The 17,233-nt window shown below is 60.9% G+C and overlaps 1 long non-coding RNA gene across 1 annotated transcript; it reads left to right on the top strand.

Moving 5' to 3' along the window:
• Positions 1–1,724: 1,724 nt before the first annotated feature.
• Positions 1,725–3,317, top strand: LOC109251111 (uncharacterized). Its single transcript, XR_002073356.2, has 2 exons — positions 1,725–2,025; positions 2,214–3,317. It is a non-coding gene; the product is annotated as an uncharacterized LOC109251111 (long non-coding RNA).
• The last annotated feature ends 13,916 nt before the right edge of the window (positions 3,318–17,233 follow it).

The raw sequence follows: 17,233 nt of genomic DNA, 5'->3' as shown, positions 1-17,233 counted from the left end.
TTAACTTTATTTACTCTTGAACCCCTTAATTGTTTTCCATTTATTTTTAGTAATTTTAGAATGCACTAATAATCCCCCTCTGTCTGAGGACGCCTCTAACCCCCTCCTCCTCCTCCTCCCCTCCCTCCCTTGCTCGCTCCTCGCTCGCCCCCACCCCCACCCCCCAACTCCCTCCCTTCGGCCTCCCAGGCTTCTCCGCCGCGGACCCGGCTCGGCTTGGCGCTGGTAGCGGGCAAAGAGGATCCGAGGGGTGAGCAGGAGTCTCCTGGAGGCCTGTGGACTCCCGCGGGTCCTTCTGCCGGTTTTGCGGGGAGGGTGGAGGGCCACGACCAAGGCCGGTCCCCGGGCCAGGGAGACTCTGATTTGAGCTGCTACTGCCGTAGGAGGGAGCGCCGAGGCCCTGAGAAGGGCAGGGACTTGGCTAAGGTCACGAAGCGTCCCAGAGGCCTCTCTGGGCTGGGGTGGGGTTGGCCGGGCCAGGTCCTCACCGCCCTCGCTTCTCTGGTTCCTCTTGTGGCCTGCGAGGGTCTGCAGCGCGGCCTGAGCTCGGGGCTGGGCCGGGTGGGGACTCGGTTCACTGCTGCGCAGCCCCTTCGCTGGGGAACCGACGTCCCCGCGGCCCCAGCCCCCGGCCCCCAGGACCCAGCCCAGCGCCTTGCCGGTTATTAGACAGCTCGCGGGACTGTCTGCGGGCCGCCTCTTTCCTGCTAATTATCACCTTATGAAAAGTGTTTCATTAAGGAACTCTGCTTTTGATTAATTATCGACAGAATGCTGACCAGAAAGAAATGAAATTAATCTCTGACCCCGTCTGGGTAACACTGGAAATTCATCACATATCCTTTTAATATTGAAACACAGCGCAGAATTTTAATAGAAAATATTGTTTTTCCAAACCTCCAGTCTTTATTAATGCCCCTGGGCAGGGAATGATATTGCTGGCAATATAGCAGTCTTTGTTCATTTTAAATTTATTAAACATAATGCACTTCATTTTCAAACATTTTACTGTTTCTTTTTAATTTCACTCAGTGTAAGTACAGAATAAAACCTTTTTAAACATTTAAGATATTGAAAACCCATATATGAGTGTATAACGGGAGCGCTCCGGCCATCAAATAAATTTAAGTAGAAGCAATTGTAATTTTAAGCTCCCAAGTATTATCCCCTTCAGACATTAAGGCAGTATCCGTAACCAGCGAATGGAAGTGTGAGAAGGAGAGGCTTCAAGCCCGCCCCCCCCACCCCCCCACCCCCAAGACCTCACCAGAGGGACTGGCCTAGCCCAGCAGCCCCAGCAGACCCTCCAGGCCTAACGGGTTGGCGGGCTGGGCACTTTCCCCTGCATTTCGTTGGTCCAAACGAAATGATTCTTGGAGGCCTGAGAGCTTGCCTGAGAGGGGTCCCCCATCTACCCACTGTCCACTCCACCGAGGGCCCACCCTTCCTCCTGAAGGGACAGGGAGCTTCCCTGAAACTGGGAGGTGATTCCTCCCTCTGAGAGGCCGCCCCCAGCCCCAGTCGAGGCCTGCCCTGATCCCGAGCCCTGGGGTGGGGGCTCCCCTGAGATCACATCCCGCCCCTCCTTCCGGGCCACAGCTGCCAGAGGAGCTGTGCAGGGAGCACCCTTCCTTACCCCCACCCCCCAGCATAACTCCTGTACCTTCATCCCCTTTCCCGAGGAATCCAAGCTCCGAGTTTAATGAGTCGTGAAGTGTGAGAACTTCCTGAGACCCCAGCGCCCCTGATGCCAATTCCAGATGTGCGAGGTGGGAGGGGCTGAGCCTCCTGGCCAGTGAGCCACCCTGGTGGGACTGGAGCACCCTGGATCCAGGTCCTAGCCAGCCGGGCCCTGAATCGGAAACAGGCAACTTCTCCACTGAGAAATTACTCTTTTTATTTCTTGTGGCGTTCCTGGTGCCCTATTTCACGGCACCGACAAACGGAATATTACTTCTAAAACACTATGAAATACCAGGTCCTGTCCTCAGTGCTATTTCGGGGGAGTTAAATGTTCACTGATTGGTGAGAAGCTCCAGCGTTGCTTCTGGGGGCCGATGGGTGGGAGGAAGAGCAAGCTTCTCAGGGATTGTCTTGGCGCCCCAGAGGGCCTCGCTGGTGTCGGGGTTCGCCCGCTCGTACCCGGCAAGCGTGTCTTAGACGGGGTCAGACACTTTGTACTAGCCTGCTCCTGCATTCTTTATTACTTGCAGGGCTCTGAGCCTGGCCTAGGCTGTCTGTGATCTATGACTTATCTGCCGGACGTCTCTGCTGATCCCCCACGTGTCCCCCCACCACTCCTGTTTGGTATCCTGATGTCATGGAGAAGTTCCTCTGACCTGCTAGAAAAAAGTTCCTCCCCTGTGTTAGTAAGTGTTCCGAAGTCTTGGCCAGACCTCACAGCAGACAACTTTGTTCCCCGGTGTTTGTGGTCAAGGCTGGGAGAGGCGCCGGAAAAGAGGGCTTTTCTGGACAAATTTCAGCCCTCAGTTTGAGTGGAGATGGCTGCCTCCTCTTGCTTCTAACCGGTGCAGCCGACCAGCACAGGCAGCTGGGGGCCAGGAGAGGGCCTTCTAGCTGCTTGGGCCTGGCCCCACCCTAGGCGGCCCCACCAGCACACCCACCGCATAGCGGGAGGCTGGAGCTGCCTTCCCAGGGGCGAGGAACTACCAGCAGTGAGGGCTGGGGGCCCAAAGCGAGTGCGGAGGAGGGAAGTCTGTCAGGGTGTGTGTGGAGAGAGGTGAGGCCTCCCCCCACCGCGTAAGTAAGAAAGAAGCTACGGCGTGAGACAGGCAAATAACACCAGCGCCCACACTCCCATCGCGTCCTCTCTTCTAAGACCTTTGCCCAAGGCCACTCTCCCAGTCCCTCAGAGAAGGAGGCGGGAGTGAGTACCGAAGGGCCAGCCTGGCTGTTCTGTCACTGGACCTCACCGGGGAAGGGCTGAAGAGGCTCCAGAAAAGAAAGCTAGCTTAGTGGCCTGTGAATTTCTCCCCCCCCCCCATCTACTTAAACTGAAAACAAGTGAAACAAAACACAGAGGCACCAGGGCCGCGCCCCATGTGCCCCACAAACTGGGGGACCTGCCTGGCCTCTGCAGGCACCACGGAGGAGGGTTCCCCGGGGCGGCCCACCCCTGGCATGTTTGTGGATTCGGGATCCACAGCCGCCCTGCTTCTGGACCAGGAAAGCCCCTCCCCAGGGTCCCCACCCAGAGTCCTGGGCCCCGCTGTGCAAAACCCAGTCTCCTGAGTTTCCTATAAACAACTGCTCACTGGGGTTAAGACTCTCCCTCTCTCCCTCTCTCTCTCTCTCTCTCTCTCTCTCAAAAAAAAAAAAAAAAAGATAAAGCGATTTAAAGATAATTAATTGTATTAAACTATTGACTAACTACCTCGCTCAATAGTAATTCATTTAGAGAATATTAAAATTGGAGGAACAATAATAAAATTGATGCCAATTCCCACGGGGAGGGAGATGGCCAGCAAATTGGATACTTTCCTTAATCTGGCGTAAATAATAACAGTCTGCTCCCCTTCTCTCTCAGGCCGATTCCCCTATCATTTATTCCAGACTCTAAAGCCGGGCTTCATAATTGATATCAGTTACTCAATGAGTGCTTTTTCATTTGTTCTTGTTATCCGTGATAATTGCGAAGTTCAGCCTCTCTCAGAGTTGAGATTCGGCGGCTCTACCGTGGAGGCCTGCCCGGTTCCTCCGGCGCGGCGCCTTGCAGGGTGCAGGGGCAAGGCTGGGAGGTGGGGGGCTCTGGCTGCCTCCTCCCCGGCTGGGTTTTACTCCTTGAGGCCAGCGGCACACTAGCCCGATCCTGGGGCCCAGCCGCAGGGACCCGACCGTGGGCGCAGAAAGTGCGCGGGGCCTTCCCTGGGGCCGTGACCGTCCATCCAGAGCCCCGCCATCCCCGACAGGGCACGTTTGGTGGCAAACCCAGGGTCCAGAGCTGCTCCAACAATCCGTTTTTGTTTGAAAACCGGTGGGTGAAAGCGATGAATCCCAAACGACATCTGGGGACAAAATGCCACAGAGCCTGGAGGAAATTTTGGGAGATAGGGAAAGGGAGGGACACTTGACAGAGAGGCAGCTGGGCCAGGGGTCGGGCGCGGCGGGCCGGAAGGACACGTCCTGGCTGCCCGCGCGCTGCCTCCCACGCTGCCCCGGGCCCAGGATGGTCGCAGTCTGGCCGGCCGGAGCCCTGGCAGCTAGTCGGGTCCTCGAGATGACTATTTCGTTACTTATTCACTTATTTATTCATTTATAAAGTGTTTACTTAGCTCGGTGCAGATGTAACATCTCATTTACAGCGTGGCCTCGGGGCATAGAAACAATTGGCAACAAAAGAGTAACTCCGGAGAATTAGACACACGCGCGCGCGCGCGCGCGCGCGCACACACACACACACACACACACACACACACACCCACCCACCCACCCACCCCAGAGCTGGGGGGGCGGGAGGGAGGGCAGACAGCGCGCGACGGAGCCAGGAGAGGGACGGAGCCGGGAGGGCAGTGGGACCCCTGGCAGCGACCCCGCAGGAATTGGGTGGGGGCCGCGCGGGTGCGCACCTAGGGGGCTCGGGCGCCGTCCCTGGGGCGCCCTTGGAACGGGTCCGGGCCCGCCCGGGACCCCGAGGTGGCGGTGGCCAGGGCGGCCCCACGGAGGGCGCGCACCCCTGCTTCGCGGTCCCGGGAGGGGCGGCTCAGGCCGGGCCCTTCCCGGCCGGCTCCCGGGAGGGAGCCCCGTTCCCGTCCCCAGCGGAGGGCGCGCAGGCCTCGCAGAGGACCGCCCCCTCCCAGCCCGCGTCGCGGCCGCCTGAGCCCCTGCAGCAGGTCCTCACGGCCGCGTGACCACAGCCGCGCAGCGGGGAAACTGAGGCCCCGCGGCGCCGTGGTGGGCGGAGGCCGCGAGGGGCCTGGGCGCCCGGGAAGGTGCCCGGGCTGGGACACGAGGGGCAGAGGGGGCAATGGGGGCGCATGGGCCGGACCCGGGGCCCTCCCCTCCCCTGCACCGCGTCCGGGGTTTCCGCAGTGGGTGTCAGGCGGCCGCGCACAGAAAGGGCTGCAGGGGGTCCCCGCCCCCCGCGGGCGCCGGGGCGCGGACGGGAGGCAGCTGGGACTGTTTAACTGGGAGCCGGTTGCTTGGCAACCCGCGGCGGCTCATTACCGCGGCCACAGTGATTAACCAAAAAAGAAAAAAAAAAAAAAGAAGAAGAAAGGGAAAGAGGAAAAGAAAAGTAAGGAAGGAAAAATAGGGGGAAAGCGGGAAAATGAAAGTAAAGCGGATGATTTAATTAGCTAACTGATAATCAACTTCTTAATTATTCCCTGAATGTAGAAAGTGTGGCCACAACTCTGCCCTCGTCAAGCGTGTTGATGCCCTGGCGGGATTCCTAGAGGTGCCCTCCTCCCCCTCCCCTGCAGCTCCAGCGCTCCGTCCCCCGGGAGAGGGCGACTGAGAGTGTTCGAATATTCTGTGACAGCCGTCCGCATCCCGTCCGCCAACCAGCGGTCCGGTCCGATCCGATCCGATCCGCGGGCTCTTCCAGGGGCGCCGGGCGGGGGGGGGGGCGGCGGCAGGGGGGGGCGGCGGGGGGGCGGGGGGCTTCCTTCCCACCGCTTCTGTTTGCCTCACCCCCAGCCTCGGCTTGTGTGTGCTCAGGCCGCGTTCGAGGTGCGGGCCTGTGGGGACAGGCTGGCCCTGGCCTTCTCGAGCCCGGTGACTCGCGCCGGGGCAGGCGGTACTCGGGCAACTGCGGGCCGGCGCTGGGCCCAGCCGGTCGGGGACTTGGCTGGCGGCCTCGCGAGCACGTGCCAAAGAGCCTGTGCGCTAAGTGCTCCCGCAGTCAGGTTTGAGGACAGGAAGGTGAGGCCTACTCACACAGCAATTTTAGGCACAGCCAAGAGTTCAGGGAGAGCGAGCCAAGGGAGGTGGCCAGGGGGTGTAGTCCGAGGCAGGTCCCCCGCCCACAGGGTCGGGAGGTCAGACACGGCAGGATGGGAGCTGGGAGGGTCACGGTCTCCCCCGAGTCTCAAAGGCTGGCTGAAGGGCCTGTAGTGGCTGCTGGGAGTGTCCCCTGGCTCCCTTCCACACGGGCGCCCTTCTCCCCAGCTGCGGGGACCCACAGCTGAGGCTCTCCCCGGCCTGAAGGGGCCCGTAGCCACATCTGAGGACTCCTTCGCTCTGGATACAAAGGCCAGCCGTGGACCTCCGCTTGGGATGGCTCGGAAGGACCCCGCTGTAGAGCCCCCACGGGGTGCAGTGAGCTTCTCCCTCTGTCCGGTCCCCCGCTCCTGCCTTCCTCCCTGGAAGCCCCTAACGCAGCACACGGATTCCTCTCACATCCCCTGATCTGCAGCCACTGCCCAGGCCCAGGGGAACTGGGAGTGGAGAAGCGTGGGGCGCACAGGGGTGCTCTCACTGGTCTCGGGAGCTGGACACTGAGAGCTGGGGCCCCCCATCTTTTCCCTTCCCCTTCCTTCCCTGGCCCTCCTCTTTCCTCCTGCTCAGATTCTAGCCCCTTCTGCTCCCGCCTCACCTCCTGTGAGGCCCTGACCCTCAGCCAAGCCCTCTCTGACCCGTGAGAAGCCCAAAGCAGCCGCTTGACTGGGGGGCTGGGGAGGAAGGGGAAGGCGGCACCCACCGCAGGGGACGCTGCTCTGGACCTCGCCCTGTGTCCACTGGGTGCCAGGGGTGGGTGATATACAGGGGCCACTGCTGGAGTTGGGAAGCACCACCGGGGCCTCTGGCGCCACGCCACGGTCATTGAGATCCACAGATGCTGACGGGGTTGAGGCCAGGCCTGAGGTAGGAGGGAGGACAAGGCCACCTGCTCTGCCTCCGGCATGCCCTGCTTGGTCCGTCAGGGCAGAGGGTCGAGAGGAAGCATCGAAAAGAGGACTGAGTCTAACGGTTCATTATGAGCCCTTGCAGGTTTGCTAGAGGGAGTGGGCACAGCTTCCTGAACTAGAACTTGGTGGTGGGGGGCGAGGCAGGGCAGGGCAGACCCCCGACACTGGGGTCTCTCTTTGAGCCTTGGCCTGGATCGAGGGCCCTCAGCTTGCTCTCCTCACTTGAGTCGCACGAAGTGTGTGCCAGATGAGGCATGTCCCAGGGGCTCTGGGACAGCATGGCAGTCTCTGTGGGGGGAGGGGCTGGACTGGTTTTGCCTTTTTCTGCAAGTCAGTGTCACAGCCACCCAAAGCCTTTCATCTTTATAGCTGTGAGTCTGAGTTCTCTGTCTCGCCGTCCAGCCTTGCTGTCGCTGTCCCTTCGTGGATCCAGAATCTCGGGGGTAAATCCCTCCAACTTGGATCCATCCATCCCACCCTGCCCCCCAAGCTCACGTGTTTCCAGCGACGTGCCTGGGGGCCCACACCCTGACCATCTTCAGGATGATGGGGGGGGGGGGTCTTTGGGGCCCCAGGACCCTGTGAGAACTGTCATATGTGGGTGTTACAGCGTACCCGGGATTTGTTTTAATCAGGAACGACGAGGCAGGCAGACACAGAAAGGTCCCTCGGGAAGGAAGACAGTTAACACGCACATTCCTAGAACCAGGAGACATGGCCCCCCACTGATGGCCAGGTGAGGAAGCACCAGGAGGCAGAGGGAGTTGGGGGTGGGGGTAGAGGGGGGAGAGGCACGGCCCAGGGCTTTTATTGTGTCCCAGGGAAGGGACGGTGGCGGCGTGAGATCGGTACATCAGAGCAAGTGTAGGACTGGCCAGTTTGAATAACTTTGGCAGGCTGGGGCCTTTGGGTGTCCCTATTCGTTTGGCCCCCGGCGACTGGGTGCCTCCTGGAGCCTCGGTTCCAGTGTGGGCTCCGGATGCTTGGTTTGCATTTGAAAGGCATGTTCCTGGGGCAAGGAATTTACTATCTGGGACGAGCAGTCTGTCCCCAGTCAGTAAGGCCGAGGATGCCCCTGCACCTGGAGGACAGAAAGTCGGTGGCACCAGGCTGGCTCAGTCCGCGGAGCATGCGACTCTTGATCTCCGGGTCATGAGTTTGAGTCCCACGTTGGGTGCAGAGATCACTTAAGATAAATGCATAAATAAATTTAAAAAAATTTTAAAGGAGTACAGAAAGGAAACATGGTTAATATACCCGCTCTCTTCTCCCCACCCACACCCCGCCTTTGGTGGGGGGAGGGAGGCCCGAAGGTTCAAACCCATTACTAACCCCTGGGCCAAATACAGGGATTGAGGGGAGTCATGGCCCAGGACCAAGGGGAGGGGCCGGGGCTGGAGAGCAGAGTTTATGTGGGTCCACTGTGGGAGGTGCACCTGGGCCCCCAGAGGGCACGGCTCCTGTGCAGACCCGTCCAGAAGCACGGTGCCCCCAGCCCCCTGCCTGCTCCTGGTGGGGCTGGGGGCCCAAGGAGGGGCCCTGAGCTTTATCAAAGCACTCGGACTTGACCTATCTCGTGTGGGCTTCACCCTGGCTCAGCAGGCTGCTGAGGGCCGGAGTGGACAGCGGCAGCTCAGAATCAGGGCAGGGGGCCTTGGGACTGTCACTGGGCTGTGTGGCAGCTGCCCATGCGACAGTCTGGGGAAACAGCCTGGCAAGGCGGGAGTGGGGCTGTGGGCGAGAGCGTGAGGCGGCCGGCTCACCCTTCGTTACTGGGGGCCCTCTCCCCTCGTCTGCAGGGAGCGCCCTCGGCTCCCCACCAGTCCCCTGGGCGTCCCTGTCCTGTTTCCCCGACCTGCCCTGAGGGCTGAATAGCAGCCACAGAAGGTGGAAGGATGGTCAGGTTGATTCCCCGCCACCTGATTTTGACTCCCTCCAAGCTGGTTTCCGGGCGCTTCTCTCCTAAGGCTGAGAGGGGGCCGAGCGGGGGCCTGGCAGGGTCTCTGCAGCATGGGGAAGCCCTGAGGACTGAGCCCCTTGGGTATATCCACCTCTCTGATTCCTCCCAGGTGGTGGGGAGGACTCGGGGGGTGGCATATGCTGTGTCCCTGACGTCACAATTCACACCCTAAAGCCCCAGCCCCCCGCACCTCGGCAGGTGACTGTGTCTGGAGCCTGGGTCTGTAAAGAGGGGATTCCGGTAAAATGAAGTCACCAAAGCGGGCGACGAGGAGATGAGGGGAGAGGACGGTCTCTTCTAGGTGCCAAGAAGAGACCAGCCCTGCCCCACCTTCACCTCTGACTTCTGGTCTCTGGAACAGAGAGGCAACAGATGTCTGGGGTACGCCCCCCTGTCTGGGATATCTGTCCCGGCAGCCCTAGCTGGCGAGCACACCTCGTGTCCCGGGGAGGGCACAGGCCTGACGAGAAGGAGATGCCCCTGGCTGGACTGCACTCAGACTCACCTGGGCCCTGGGGTGACTTTGGGGTGGGCGTTCTGACACCAACAGGCCTCAGTGTCCTCGCTGTGGAAGTTGCTCCAAGGGTTGGGAACAGATCTGGTTCCCCCGGGACGTTAAGCCCAGGAACAGCACTTAACCTTCCCCCAGACCAAGCAGTCCAGGACAGAGGAGGGGACCCTCGTGTCCCTGTCCCCCTGCCCAGCTCCCTGGGGGAGGAGGCCAGTAGTTCCGGCCTCCTGTGTCCCAGGTCTTTGGACCGAGTCTTCAGGAGGCCGACAGATGTTTCTACGGGGTGGGGGCATGCTTGTGTCTCCGGAGCCTTCCTTACCGGCAGAGAGGGGAAGGCTGGCCTCGGCCGTGGTGGTTTCTGTGGAGGGAGCTGGCATGTGGGGCGGAGGGCTGTTCCCAGCTTTTAGCTGCAGATTTATGTAAATATGGATTATGGAATTTGGCCCCAATTCTCCCTTTCCTTCCCTCCTCCCCTCCCCCAGAGCAGACTGGGCATTAGTGCCCGTCGGTGGGTGGATTTCTGCAGCCTGTCAATGGGCAGCAGTTAATTCTCAGGCAAATGTCTACTTATCTCACCGTGTGGTAGGCTTAGGCATTTGCAAAGGACCGCCTCGCTCAGCCTGGAAGGGGGTGGAAGGGAAGGGAGGGGTGCAGCTGGCCACAAGAAGGGGGAACTTTCCTGACCCTTGCTTCAGGGCGACAGTCACAAAGCCACCAGGGGCACGGGATAGAAGGGGTACCCAGCAGCCAGACCAATCTGCTTCTGGCTTTGTGAGTCTGGGCGGGGGCGGGGGCGGGGGCGGATCCCTCCCTCCTTTCCTTCCTTCCTTCCTTCCTTCCTTCCTTCCTTCCTTCCTTCCCTCCTTGCTTCCTTCCTCCCACCCACCCCCTTTCTTCCTTTCTTAAGTAAACTCTACCCCCAATGTGGGGCTTGAACTCCTGACCCAGAGACCAAGAGTAGCATGCTTCCTCAACTGAGGTCTGAGGAAACAAGGACAGTCACTTGCTCCGCAGGGCAGCTTGGGGACAAGGCTAGTAAGTCTGTCACCTGAAACCTGAGGGCACGATTCTGTCCTCTATCACCTCTGGTTTAGAAAGACACAGGAGATAGGCATGCGCTCAGCTAAAGCTGAAGCCGTGAGTCTGGTCAGGCACGTTGAGCCAAGCCTCCTGCGCGCTCCGGGGCCAGCGAGCGGGGCGCTGGCCCTGCTGGGGGACAGGCTCTGGTTCCCGTGAGAGCTCCCCGAAAGAGGCCCTGGGGTGGGAGCGGACCCCAGAGGCTTCCTCAGGCCTGCGCAGAAGAGCACGGTTGTCGCTCAGAGGAGGTTTGGCTTGCCGTGTGAGCGATACCGAGTCGGGCCGAGTCGGGCCGAGTCGGGCCGAGGCTCCGGCTTTGGAAGTCGGCCCTGCACACGGGTCCTGCGCGCTCTGGCCACGCGGGCTCACCTGGCTTGCTCAGCATGTGTGGTCCTCAAGCTCCCGGTCTGCCACCCAGGAGCGCTGAAGTCTCCCAAGGGCAGGTGACCACTGTCCCCCATCGACCCCCTTCTCCCTCTGGTTTCAGAGCCACAAGAACCACGAAATTAGTTCTAACAAAATTACCCCTTCACTTCACTGCTAATCCCCTAACTCCCTTAATTAAGTCAATGGTAGCCTAAATTGTTCTAAACATCTTTGGGGGGATTAGATATTTTAATCATCATTATCCAATGAATATTTGATTCTATAGTCATCGTATAATCAAGAGTAAAAATTATAATCCGAAAAAAGGCATTTCATAACACTTTAAAGGCCGGGGTGTTTGATAAAGAGCGCTGGGGGATTAGGTGCCGTGCTGAGCTGGGAGGAGTGGTCGCTCTGTTCTGGGAAAGAAGACTGATCTAAGGAACAAGGAAGCCAGGCGCCGTGTGTCCTCCTCGTCATTCCTTGCCCCTCAAGTAACAAGGTGTCTTATTGGGACAGCTGTTTTGGAAGTGATTTTTATAAACATCACTAGGTTTGCGGTTTCCACGGAGTTCTGTGGGAGCCCCTGAGTCGGCTGGTGAGATTCAGAGCTTGTGAGGCCTTCCCGCCTGTGTGCGGAGATGTGATCCCAGCTTCCGCCGTGAGGCCGAGACTGTCTGCCTTGGCCCCACCCCGCGCCCTGCAGCTCTCCGTGAACCTGGTGGTGGAGGGACAGAAGGGTGAGGAGTCCACACCCAGCCCCCGCCACCAGCCTGCTGTGTGACCTAAGGCAAATCGCTGGACTCCTCTGTGCCTGGGTTTCCGTATCGGTTAAGTGGAGATCGTATAAGGTCCAGTGGGCTTGTGGGGAGCTCTGAGTGAGGTAACGCCGGGAGGTGCTTAGGCAGCACCTGGCCCGTGGTTAGACTCTGTAAGTGTGACCTGTTACAAATAGCTCAAAGGGGGCGCGGGAGCCAGTCTGCCAGAAATCCAGAAGCCACACGGGTGCAACTTCCCAGGACATCCTGCGGAGCCTTCCCTGTCAGTCTGCCTCCTGAGGGTCACAGGATCCCATGAGGGACTCTGCAAGAGGCCTTCCAGGGCCGCCAAGTCCAGCCTTCTCGGTTTAAAGAAAGGGAAACTGAGGCCAGAGAGGAATGGGGAGCGAGAGGGCCCAAGACCGGCTGTTCTCTTTCACTGCGCCCCACTCCCTGCCCCCAGGAAGTTTGGTTCCCACCCCAGGGGCTGTTCTCCACGTGACATTTTGGGTGATCCCGGAGCTTGCCGCCTGCTCCAGGAATGCAGGCCATCCAGCTGGCCGCCCCGGGACCTGCGTGGGGGAGGGGGGCGGGGCAGGCACGACCTCCGACCTCTGGGTAGCTGGTGGTGCTCTGTCCCAGGGGACAGAGCCTGCAAGGGGGTGGAGGGGGGTGGGGGGTGAGGCAGGCACGACCTCTCCGGGTGGCTGCTGTGATCTGTCGAGGTGGCCCACGGAGAGAAACCGTGGCCCCTCCCTCTCGGTCCTTCTAGCGTTTGCCGTTCTCCCTGTCAGTGGACTAGGCAGTCTGCGAGCGTCGTAGGACATCTGGGAGGTGCAAACGCGACCATCACGGAGAAAGAAAACCACCTTTAACTTTCTGATTTAGTACAAAAGTCCGCGGGTGGCTTGCTGGTCACCACATAATGACGGCCCCTTTACACACTGTCCCCGGAGCCCCCTCTCCACCCTCCACAGCGTCTGGCCACGTGGAGTCACGAGGCTCATGCTGCGTTTGCTGCCTTGAGTGCTCTCCCTCCTTGCCCTGCCTTTCCTGGCAAACTCCTACTCATCCTCAAAGCCCCCCTCAAATGCCCTCTCCTCTGGGAGGCCCTTCTGGATTGCCTCCGGCAGGACCCCTGACTTCCTTGTCAGTTCTTGTCTTTACCAGAGTACCTGGCCTGGCATGTGGTCGGCGTCCCTCAGGGGAGGCCGCTGCCACCCCCACCATATGGATGAGGACACGGAGGTCCAGGGAGGGGCAGTGCCGGCCTTGTGCCGCGCTGGTCTGAGACACGGGCCTCCTGCTGCCCCAGGGTAGACACTTCCCCCGTGTCTCGAGTTGTGAGACAGGCCTCCTTGGGCCACCGCTCAGGATGACCGCCTCCCGCTGGGCCGGGTCCCCTGCCTTCTGCCCGAACCCCGTCCCTGGGCACCTGCTTCTCAGGCTGTTCCCAGAGCCTTACAGGACATGGTGGGGGGGGCTCTGCCCCCACCCACCGTGCCTCCCGTGGCCTCTGTGCCGGGCAAGTAGCTGATGAGACCATGCTGTGAGTCCCCCTCTATTGACGTCTGCTGAAATCATTTGAGACAAAGTTACTGCACAGACATTAGAGCCACTTTTCAGAGCGAAACATCTGTCATTTAGCACTATGACGCTACGGGGACGGCACTTTAGAACAATCTTGTTGCACTTAATTTATTTTCTTTCGAATACTACCGAGAAGGGTGAGTTCCTAGGTGCTCTGTATGGACAAATTTGACTCTTGTTGGGTGAGGACGCCCCTGCCCCCTCCAGGGGACACGCCCACCCTCCAGAGGAGACCTGCCCAGGGGCTCACATCAGCCAATTGATTTATCTTTTCAAACCTGCCAGGAGCCCTCCATGGGAACCACCTTCCCCCCTCCCTCCCTCCCCAGCCCCTGCCCCCCGCCCCCAGCACGCTGGGCTGAGCTGGAATCTTCCCATGGGGCCAGACACCTCCCGGCCTCCCCCCACCCCCAGGGAAGAGAGGGCTTGTCTGTCCCCCAGCCCGGCTCTGTTCACCCACATGCTCATCCCTTCCCCCCCCAGCACCAGGGCCAGAGACCCCAAGCTGGTCCTTTTGGACCACACGTCCCTCCTCCAGGACGGGAAGCTGCAAACTGAACTCTCCTTTCCCAGGTGTTTCTCCCCCACCCAAGGCCAGCGGTGAATCCCACCCTCAGGGGCCCCCTTTCCTTCCTCCTGTCCTGCCCCTGCTGTACCCCTGGGAGTCGACAGAGGAGGAAGCAGAGACTCAAAGGGGGTCAGACACTTGCTGGGGGGACGCAGTGGGGCAGGGGCAGAGCAGGGTTTTGGAGATGCCTTCCCCCGCTCTGCTTTCCCGGGAAGGGCTGACAGCAGGGAAGAGAGGCTGGAATCGGCCATGTGAGGGCAGATTGGGGCTGGACGGGGCTGTGGGGCAGGGCAGTCCTTGAGCCAGACATCGGGCCCGAACCAGCCCCTCACCATCATCCATCTTGGCTCTAACGTGGGGTGATTATGCCCATCTGAAATAACCAGCCCCTGCCCTCCTGGCCACCGAGGGCAGCCTGCCAGCCTTTGGGACCCTTGTGGCAGAGAGAGAGGGAGAAAGACCAACCTTCCCCACCGGCCCCCACCCTGTCCTGCTGCCCTTGCCTCACAGGCAGGCTGCTTGGGCCCAGCACGTGTGCCTGCGCCCCCGAGGACCATTTCTGGGGTGTCCTCCCCTTCCTCCCCCTGGCTCTGGTAGGGCTGAGACCACATGGGAATCTTCTGATAAATGTGCCTCACTTTAGGGGTGAGGACCTTGAGGCACGGGGCGTCTGGGGCAAGCTGCAGGCAGCTCCCCTCGGCTTGTGCGAGCTGTGTCACCGCCAGTAACCTCACGCAGCTGGCCTGAAACTGACCACAGTAGGAATATTTACACCACAGAAATTGGCAAACGCTGCAAGTCAGGGCTGGTTGTTCAACACCACCCATCAGGGTGACCCCCGGTAGATGGACCGTTGGCAACTCCCGGCACCGAGCCCCTGCCCGTCCCTTCACAGCGCTCAGCGCCCCAGGCTCCCGCAGTCTCCAGGGCGAGTCTGTGAGGTCGACGCTGGCCCTCCCACATCTCACAGATGATCGCGGAGGCTCCTGGGGTGCGGGGTGTGCTCCGCATGGCGAGTGTCAGACCTGAGGGCAGCCGTGTCCCCGGCTGTCGCCTCTCCCGCTCACGTGACCCCGTGCGGGCAGCATCGACACCCCAGACTGCAGACTGGACATAGGCTCGAAGCAGCCCCAGGACTCACCTAAGACCAGAGACCGTGGGTCCTGGAGCAGCGGTGGCTGGGGTGGCGACCGAGAGCCCTCAGGGCAGTCTTGTCACAGGGGGTGGGTGCTAGAGGCGTTTGGGGGCATGGACATAGCAACTCCAGAGCACGGGATGGCCCAGGCTGGGGCAAGGACATAGGGACTCAGGAGCTCGGGATGGCCCAGGCTGGGTCAAGGAAACTTCTTTATCCCCATCCTCTCTGTCCTCCACGCCCTGGCTTCGTCACCACCTTCTCATGTGACCTAACCTGCCCTGAGCCTCAGTTTCCCCATCCTGTGTCTCCTCTGGGAACTCCCCCCATGGTACAAAGCCCTCCCATCCCAACTCCTGGGGCTTTTGGACACAGAACTGCGCTGGACCAGCCAGGGAACATTCCTGTGGCCCAGGCACCATGTGCTACCAGGCCTGGGCCTGCCGGAGGGCAAGGCAGTGCCCTGCGCAGGAGATGAAGCCCCAGAAGCTGGAGACGGCGGTGTGGGGTGAAGCGCAGAGCGGGGCCAGCAAGGGGAGCTGTGCCTGCCGCACAAGTGTGTCCTCCGGAAGCCTTCTGGGCCCACGTGGGCCCACCCTAGTGCACCCACAGCCCCCTCTGCAGGCTCTGTCCCGGCCTCTCTCTTCTGGGAGCCCCTCCTGGGCAGGCAGGAGGTGGGGCAGGCCGGTCACATCCCGGCCCCATCCGCCCGGTGCTCAGTAAACGTTTGTTGCTTCAAACCAGAAGGGAGTTCTCAGGTGTGCAGCGGGGGAGGGGGGAGCCCTCAGGCAGGCCCCCCAGGTCCAGCCCAGAAGGCTGGACAACCGCCAGGATTGTCCCGGGCTAGGGTACCGGCCCGACCCCGAGCCCTAGGTGACTTCCGAGTGGGGCAGGGGCTCCGGGTCCTCCCTGCCCCCTGCCTGCTGGCTCTTTAGTCCCAGCCCGCCGGCAGACAGGTGGGTGACGGATGTGGGGCACGCAGGGGCCACACGGGCAAGTCCTTTTTCCTCGCGGCCACTTACGTTTGATTGGAAGGCCGGTTTCAGACTGGCTGAGCCCGCCCAGGGCCCGGGCGCCTCCCGAGCATCATCTCCCGTCAAACGGCATGAATAATTTAGTCTCTAATTAAAAGTGAGATCAAGCCATGAAAAATGGCTGGATGTCCGGTGGCACCACGATGCATTAAATTACTGGTGGGTCTGAGGCCGGCGAACGGAAGGCGTCGGTGTCCACACCGAAGCTCCCGGGCCTCGGCTCGCCGTGGAGGCAGCGGGGTCCACCCTGGGGAGAGGGTGAGGTGGCCGCGCAGACCCAGAGGACCCCCCACCATTGTCCCCTGAGGGGCTCCCTTCCCTCCAGCCACCATCACTTCCCCCCCCCACCCCATCCCCGCCCCACATTCCCCCCACACCACCTCCCTCCTGCTCTGGGTCTGTGTGTGTTCTTTCTGGAACGTTCTTCCCCCACATATCTGCTCGGCTGGTTTCCTTGCTTTATTCAGGTCTGTGCCCCGATGTCACCCTGGCTGTCCCCGTGGCCACAATGCCATCTGCCCGCCCCACTGGCCCATTCCCCGCCTGGCCTTCTGGGCAGCGTTTCCACTCCTGGGCATTTGAGTTTACACTGAGTTGTCTCTCTCCAACTGGAGTATCAGAGTGGGGCCTCAGCTTGGGTCCTTGCGTGTCCCTAGCACCAAGGACAGCACCCGGCACGCTGGGTGCAGTGGAGGCTGAGCGCCAGAAGGGAGTCTCCTCAGCCCAGAGCCCCCTGGGGGCCAGGACGGGTGGGGGTCAGGAGCTGAGCTGCTGGCTTGCTCGCTGGGCCTCTGCATTCATGCCCTCTCTTCTCTTGATCGGCAGACACCCGGAAGACAGGCCCTGTGGCCCCTCACCCTGAAAGTCTCGTCTGATGCCGTGCACCGTGCCTTCTGTTCTGGGACAGCTGGAGGTGTCCTTTGCTGCCTAGCCTCAGACTGGCACCTGCCGTGACGGCTTCAGGAGTGCCCTGCTCTTTGCCCCATAGACGCCCACGTTCCTGATGGGCCAAGGCTGACGATGGCTTAGCAGCCCTGCTCGGGAGACAGCCAACTGGGGGCCGGGGCAGAGAGGCAGGCGCTGGGGGAGGGGGTGGATCCCAACACCCCTTCCTGCCTGGGGAGGACAGGACCCTAGCAGTAGGTCCCCACCAGGTGCTGCCTGGACCGGAGTCCCACGGGGAAGCAGGTCTGGGTCTGGACACAGGAGAGGCTGTGTCTCCATGTCCCTACCAGACACTGGCCCGGGGGGGGGGCACCCCTCAGCAGCACCGGGGGTCCTCACAGAGGGGAGACTTGAGTTACGAAGCACTCGCTGGGCCCTGCGGGGTGGCGCCAGAATCATTCCGATTTCCAGGGGGGAACA

The sequence above is a fragment of the Panthera pardus genome, unplaced genomic scaffold, assembly GCF_024362965.1.
Source record: "Panthera pardus isolate Hobbes unplaced genomic scaffold, ASM2436296v1 HiC_scaffold_4, whole genome shotgun sequence".
Lineage (NCBI taxonomy): Eukaryota > Metazoa > Chordata > Mammalia > Carnivora > Felidae > Panthera > Panthera pardus.
Note: the sequence above shows the minus strand (reverse complement) of the source record. Positions and strands in the feature narration are given on the sequence as shown.